The sequence below is a fragment of the Populus nigra genome, chromosome 2, assembly GCF_951802175.1.
Source record: "Populus nigra chromosome 2, ddPopNigr1.1, whole genome shotgun sequence".
NCBI classification, from domain to species: domain Eukaryota; kingdom Viridiplantae; phylum Streptophyta; class Magnoliopsida; order Malpighiales; family Salicaceae; genus Populus; species Populus nigra.
In genome coordinates, this window is record NC_084853.1 from 22,631,003 (window position 1) to 22,638,502 (window position 7,500).

The window sequence follows — 7,500 nt, forward strand, 5'->3', positions numbered from 1 at the left end:
ACACTGGGGCAGTGGCAGCCCGCGGGGCAGTGTCGGCAGATTCGGCAGCAGTGTCTGCCGATTCGGCAGCGTTGGCTTGTTGGCGCGGGGGGCCGATGCGAGTGGGGACTTGGGCAGCGGGCAGTGAAAGCAAGAGTTTCCCCGATGCTGCCGGGAAAAACGCTCCCCGGGATGGCCGGGTGAGATGACCCGGCGGCCCGCGACGGGTCATTCAATTCCATGCCCCGTCAACATAACTCCCGATGTACTGTTTGCTTTTTCGGAAGAAGAGATCCATCCCCCCATCCTCGGCCAGCCAAAAACGCTCCAATTAATGGCCGGGTGAGATGACCCGGCGGCCCGCGACGCGTCATTCAAATCACTGCCCTATCGGCTACAACTGCTGATGGGTGGGATTAGAGGCCTGCTGTCACAGTGTCAAATGTGCACGAGGTGCACGCTTTGGCTGGCTGGCCAAAACAAGGCCTGAGGGTGCTGGCAGCCATGCCATCAGTGCGAGAAATCGGCAGCGCAGATTTATGCGGCTGTAGGTTCGTCAAAGGAAAATCGGCAGCGAAGATTGTTGACGAACATGGGCTGGACGAGGGACTGTCCAAGCCTCGTCAGGAGATAGGCTGACGAGAATTGGGGCTATCGCAGAATTCGGCAGCGTAGGCAGGAGCAGCCTGCACGCATATGCGAATTCGGCAGCGTAGGCAGGGGCAGCCTGCACGCAGATGCGGATTCGGCAGCGCGCAGCAACTTGTGCAAGTCAGGGGCTCGACTTGGCACGATTGGAAACTTGGGCGAGGGACTGTCCAAGGCATGGGAAAAGAGCTCTAGGCGCTGGGACGCGCCAACGAAGGCACACTGCCTAGAATTCGGCAGCGATGGATTGCGGCAGCCTTGCATAGGCAGAAATGAATTCGGCAGGCAGCATGCAATGGTCTATGCGAGTCTTTGAGCTTGTGACTTGGCATGGACGTGGGACTTAGGTGATGGACCTTCTAAGTCAGCAGCTGACGCAGCAGAAACTGGCAGCTGGGGCTGGCAAGCAGACAGCCCGAAAATGGGGAAAGTGGCAGCTTCATGGGAGGCAGAACATGGGAGCATAACTTGGGTGCTGGCCGGGCCACTATGTCCTGAAAACATGGGATAATGGGTGTGAGGTAGTGCTCCACCATGTCCTGAAAACATGGGAGCGTGGGGGAGAGGTAGTGCTCCACTAGTTCCCGAAAATGGGGGATAATGGGGAGGAGCCTTTGCAGCTCCTTTGCTTGTCTATAAATACAAGATGCAGCTCTTGTGTGTGGGAGAGCATTCGGGTGAGAGTGTTCCAAATGTAAAGAGCATTCGGGTGGGAATGTTCAAAATGTAAGGGCGTTCGGGTGGGGATGTCCAGCATATAGGGGCATGCAAGAACACTAGTTAGAGGTAGCTTGTGTAGCATGTAAACTTTGTGCATAGCACACATACGGATTTGTGTATAGTTTCCTTTGTGTATGAGATTAATAAAGGTTGGGAAAGATTTCCTGTAAAGCTTGTTGTGCACTTTGATTCCTATTCTTGCTTGTGTATTCCGCTTGCTTAGTTACTAGGCAAACACGAGTGGGAGTGGCGAGGGAAGGCTGAGTCTAGTGAGGGACTAGGCTGCCGCACGGGTTGGATTTCGTTGCGAAAAATCACCCCCGTGACAAGTGGTATCAGAGCGCTGTTGCTGTCTTTGCAGGATGACTAGAATGATTCTGCGGCCAAATCAACGGAGTGATTTGGGAGGACTACTGCTTCTGCCAAGGGATAGGCAGATTTCAGCGCAATGATCAGCAACGAGAATGCTGATGTTTCTCTGGACAAATCGAAGGCACTGATTTGAGGGAAACATTGCTGCTGCCGATGGGACTGGCAGAAACTTTGGAGGAGAGCGCAGCTTGCGTTCTTGACGAAACGATGGACTGTTTCGTAGCACAGACGATGGGCTGTTCTGTGAGGGCAGATCGAAGGGCTGATTTGTTCCGAACCATTTGAGGTAAACTTTCTAGCATTTTGGGCAGTGTTGGTGTTCAAAAGGGCTGCGGAGTTTTGGGGGGGGTTTAACTCCATGGGCGACGCAAAGTGATGATGAAGGGATCAGCGCAAAATGGGTGCTGATTCGGCCATTGAAACTGTCAGATGGACTGGCAGGCTTGAGAGCAGGGTCCAGCGGAGGGGCTGCTGGGTACTTCTGTATTTTCGTCAAAGCCTTGAGGGAAGGATGGGGCGAGACAGAAGAAGAAGCAAGTAAACGTGGAGAGCCTAAACTTGTTGCTGCTGATGATGGACCGTCAGACGAGAAGGCAAATCGGTAAGGGTTCGAAACTGAAATTTGCATTGTTGTTCTCTTGCGATGGAAATTACTTTGTATGAGATTGTTGCCCAAGGAGGGGAAACCTTGAAGTTGTCATTGTGGAAGATGGCGTTTGAGATTAGGCATACGTAAACCTTATACGTTTGCTAGATGACCGAGATGGAATTCAGTCATCATGAGCCAGCATATATCGGAGTGGATGCGGTCTGGCCTTGCTTGCTGCCTTGGTGGCAGAACGTAGGGATTGTTGTGCATCTCAAGGAAGGAATGTTCAGGGAGATGAATGTTCAGGGAGGTGGAAGCAAAATCCAGAGACCAAGTTGAGGGCAGACGAATCTACGAAGATTTGTTGTGCTTACTGCCTTTGGGGAGGCAGAATTGATGTCTTCGGTGGAGACCTTGATGATGGATAGTTCAGGGTGAAGAAGACAGTGGCTGAGATAGACTTTAGTCACGCTGGGACCAGGATTGGAGGCATAACAGAGGAGGCAGTACCGTGGGGGTGTGTCTCAAAGAGTCTGCGCGATGTCGAGGGACAGACTGGGTGACAGATTCGGCAGCCGATTCAGTGGGCTTGGTGTGGAAGCCAAAATCGTCGACGAAGATGATTTTGTGTGCTGTCTTGAAATCAGTACGAGTGGCTATTTTGGGCATTGCGATGGATTGCAGTGATGGAAGCAAAATGCCAATGACCTTTGTTGGGACAAAGTGTTGCGAGTTTCGGTGGACGAAACATGCAGCGAAGGGTGAAAACAGTAGGGGCTGTTTTGCGTCAGCGAAATCTTGTGTGATTGACGAAGTTTCTAAGGCATGACAGTAGCGCACGGGGGAACCAGGTCAGACGAAATTTGATGCTGGGATGCTATGTGTTTGTGCTATGGCAGGTTACAAATGGACTTGGAGGGACTTGCCGAAAGACTTCGACATGAGATGGAGTTGATCATCGAAACTGAGTTGGTGCTGGGCGTAACAGCACTGTCTCATTCTTATTTCTTGCAGGTGGAGAACCTAAGAGGGCTGATGACAAAGGGGAGTCAGAAGCCAAGGGAAAGAAAATGTTTCGGAATCATGTTTGGGCTGTTTTATTTGCGAGGGGAAGCACTTCGCAAGGGACTGCCTGTTGAGAGCACAGCCTAGTGCTACTTCCGTGGGGAAGGATGGAGAAGAAACGGCATACGTAAATCCTATACGTGTGCTCAACACTAAGGAAAGAGTTAGTGTGAAGGGGGCCAGCTGAGTTGATGAAGACTTAGGAGCGGCCAAACTGCCTTGTGCGAGGCAGACTTGGGGGAGTTTCAAAACTTTGACGATGGACAGATCATGGTTTAACTCCAGGCGTGAGGATGCGCCAACGAAAAACACACTGCATTGAGTTCAGCAGCGATGATCAAGCAGCAGCCTTGCAGGGGCAGAGGCGAATTCGGCAGGATGTGTTGATTGCTGAAGAGCAGACAAGTAAGCAATATTGGTATACTTGCAGTTTTGGGGCACGCAGAATGGTTGAAGAACTAGATGTTCGTATGGGAGCTCATATGGGTTCTTCAAAGTGATTTTGTGTGGATGTATTTTGTGAAGGAAGGGACGGATTCCTTGGGTGCTAGGCGGCATGGCATCTAAACTTTGCGAAAACATACTTGCGAGTATGATGTGTTTGACATTTGTGGAAAAACTAACGAGCCAAAACAGAATGTGTCACAGCTTGGTTTGGAAACAGGTTGACAAAGATTCGGTGGACTGAATTTGTTGAATGTGGGAAAACCGAAGAGGTTTCATGCGGAGAAACATGAAGTGTGACGAGGAACAGATGCGGTGCAAAGGGTACTTCAAATCTGTCCGACGAGGGCGTCGGGTTCTTTTGGTAGGGGTGGTTTGTCACAGTGTCAAATGTGCACGAGGTGCACGCTTTGGCTGGCTGGCCAAAACAAGGCCTGAGGGTGCTGGCAGCCATGCCATCAGTGCGAGAAATCGGCAGCGCAGATTTATGCGGCTGTAGGTTCGTCAAAGGAAAATCGGCAGCGAAGATTGTTGACGAACATGGGCTGGACGAGGGACTGTCCAAGCCTCGTCAGGAGATAGGCTGACGAGAATTGGGGCTATCGCAGAATTCGGCAGCGTAGGCAGGAGCAGCCTGCACGCATATGCGAATTCGGCAGCGTAGGCAGGGGCAGCCTGCACGCAGATGCGGATTCGGCAGCGCGCAGCAACTTGTGCAAGTCAGGGGCTCGACTTGGCACGATTGGAAACTTGGGCGAGGGACTGTCCAAGGCATGGGAAAAGAGCTCTAGGCGCTGGGACGCGCCAACGAAGGCACACTGCCTAGAATTCGGCAGCGATGGATTGCGGCAGCCTTGCATAGGCAGAAATGAATTCGGCAGGCAGCATGCAATGGTCTATGCGAGTCTTTGAGCTTGTGACTTGGCATGGACGTGGGACTTAGGTGATGGACCTTCTAAGTCAGCAGCTGACGCAGCAGAAACTGGCAGCTGGGGCTGGCAAGCAGACAGCCCGAAAATGGGGAAAGTGGCAGCTTCATGGGAGGCAGAACATGGGAGCATAACTTGGGTGCTGGCCGGGCCACTATGTCCTGAAAACATGGGATAATGGGTGTGAGGTAGTGCTCCACCATGTCCTGAAAACATGGGAGCGTGGGGGAGAGGTAGTGCTCCACTAGTTCCCGAAAATGGGGGATAATGGGGAGGAGCCTTTGCAGCTCCTTTGCTTGTCTATAAATACAAGATGCAGCTCTTGTGTGTGGGAGAGCATTCGGGTGAGAGTGTTCCAAATGTAAAGAGCATTCGGGTGGGAATGTTCAAAATGTAAGGGCGTTCGGGTGGGGATGTCCAGCATATAGGGGCATGCAAGAACACTAGTTAGAGGTAGCTTGTGTAGCATGTAAACTTTGTGCATAGCACACATACGGATTTGTGTATAGTTTCCTTTGTGTATGAGATTAATAAAGGTTGGGAAAGATTTCCTGTAAAGCTTGTTGTGCACTTTGATTCCTATTCTTGCTTGTGTATTCCGCTTGCTTAGTTACTAGGCAAACACGAGTGGGAGTGGCGAGGGAAGGCTGAGTCTAGTGAGGGACTAGGCTGCCGCACGGGTTGGATTTCGTTGCGAAAAATCACCCCCGTGACACCTGCCATGGTGGTGAGGGGCGGCGAGGACCGTGAAAGCTAGAGTTTTTCAGAGGCTGCCGGGAAAAAGGCCCCTCGGGTGGCGGGGTGCGAGGACCAGGCGCGTCATTCAATTCTCTTCCCTATCAACTTGGCTCCCGTTGGCGGGATTGGAGGCCTACTGTTTGTTACAGGGCTAAAATCGTCAGGGGAAGAGCTGACGAAACAATGCTGGTTTGGATGCAGGGGGTAGTGTTGGAATCGGCAGCGCGGACAAAATCGGCAAAGTCGACAAAAAAGACTGTTGGTCTGGACATCGGGGCAGCGACAGCCATGCCGACAGGGGGGGAAATCGGCAGCGCAGATTTGTGCAGCTGCAGGTTCGTCGGGGAAATCGGCAGCGCAGATTTTTCGATGAACATGGGCTGGAAGATGGACTGTCCAGGCCAGGCAGGGAAATTCGTCAAGGGGACACGCTGACGAAACAGCGCTGGTTTAGACACGGTGGGTGCAGTGTTGGAATCGGCAGCGCCGACGAAATCGGCAAAGTCGGCAGAATCGGCAGCGGGTGCTGGCGATGAGTCTGGACGATTTATAGTCCAGGGCTTGATGGAAAAGACTGTTGGTCCAGACAATGGGGCAGTGGCAGCGCGGATTTGTGCAGCTGCAGGTTCGTCGGGGAAAATCGGCAGCGCAGATTTTTCGACGAACAGGGGCTGGGCGCTGGACTGGCCGGGCCAGGCAGGAAAATTCGTCAGGGGGCCACGCTGACGAAAACAGGGGCTGCGGAGTGGAAAATCGGCAGCGCAGATTTTTCGACGAACAGGGGCTGGACCGGCCGGGCCAGGCAGGAAAATTCGTCAGGGGGGCACGCTGACGAAAAGAGGGGCTGCCGCGTGGAAAATCGGCAGCGCAGATTTTTCGACGAACAGGGGCTGGATGCTGGACCGGCCGGGCCAGGCAGGAAAATTCGTCAGGGGGGCACGCTGACGAAAAGAGGGGCTGCCGCGTGGAAAATCGGCAGCGCAGATTTTTCGACGAACAGGGGCTGGATGCTGGACCGGCCGGGCCAGGCAGGAAAATTCGTCAGGGGGGCACGCTGACGAAAAGAGGGGCTGCCGCGTGGAAAATCGGCAGCGCAGATTTTTCGACGAACAGGGGCTGGACCGGCCGGGCCAGGCAGGAAAATTCGTCAGGGGGGCACGCTGACGAAAAGAGGGGCTGCCGCGTGGAAAATCGGCAGCGCAGATTTTTCGACGAACATTCGTCAGGGGGGCACGCTGACGAAAAGAGGGGCTGCCGCGTGGAAAATCGGCAGCGCAGATTTTTCGACGAACATTCGTCAGGGGGGCACGCTGAGGAAAACAGGGGCTGCCGCGTGGAAAATCGGCAGCGCAGATTTTTCGACGAACATTCGTCAGGGGGGCACGCTGAGGAAAACAGGGGCTGCCGCGTGGAAAATCGGCAGCGCAGATTTTTCGACGAACAGGGGCTGGATGCTGGACCGGCCGGGCCAGGCAGGAAAATTCGTCAGGGGGGCACGCTGACGAAAAGAGGGGCTGCCGCGTGGAAAATCGGCAGCGCAGATTTTTCGACGAACAGGGGCTGGACGCTGGACTGGGCCAGGCAGGAAAATTCGTCAGGGGGGCACGCTGACGAAAACAGGGGCTGCCGCGTGGAATGGCAGCCTACACGCAGATGCGAATTCGGCAGCGCACGATGGCTTGAGCAGGTCATGGGTTCGACTTGGCGCGATCTGAAACCTGGACGAGGGACTGTCGACGCTGGACGAGCCAGCGCGGTGGCCTGTCGTGCCCCGTTCAGGGGGGGCCTGCCGCGGAGACAGCCCTCGCGGGCTCGACAGCGCAGGCCAGCGTCCCCGACGTCGCTGGCCGCGGCAGGCGAGCTGCCGGGGTTCCCGCATTCCTACAAGAAAACGTCGTGCTTTCCACATGAAACCAATCCAGTAAAATCAGCCATATTTTTATGAGGCTGCCCACTGAATTTGGGGTCATTCCGGGCCGGTTCCTAGTTTTGCGGATTTACTCGATTTCTAATGGT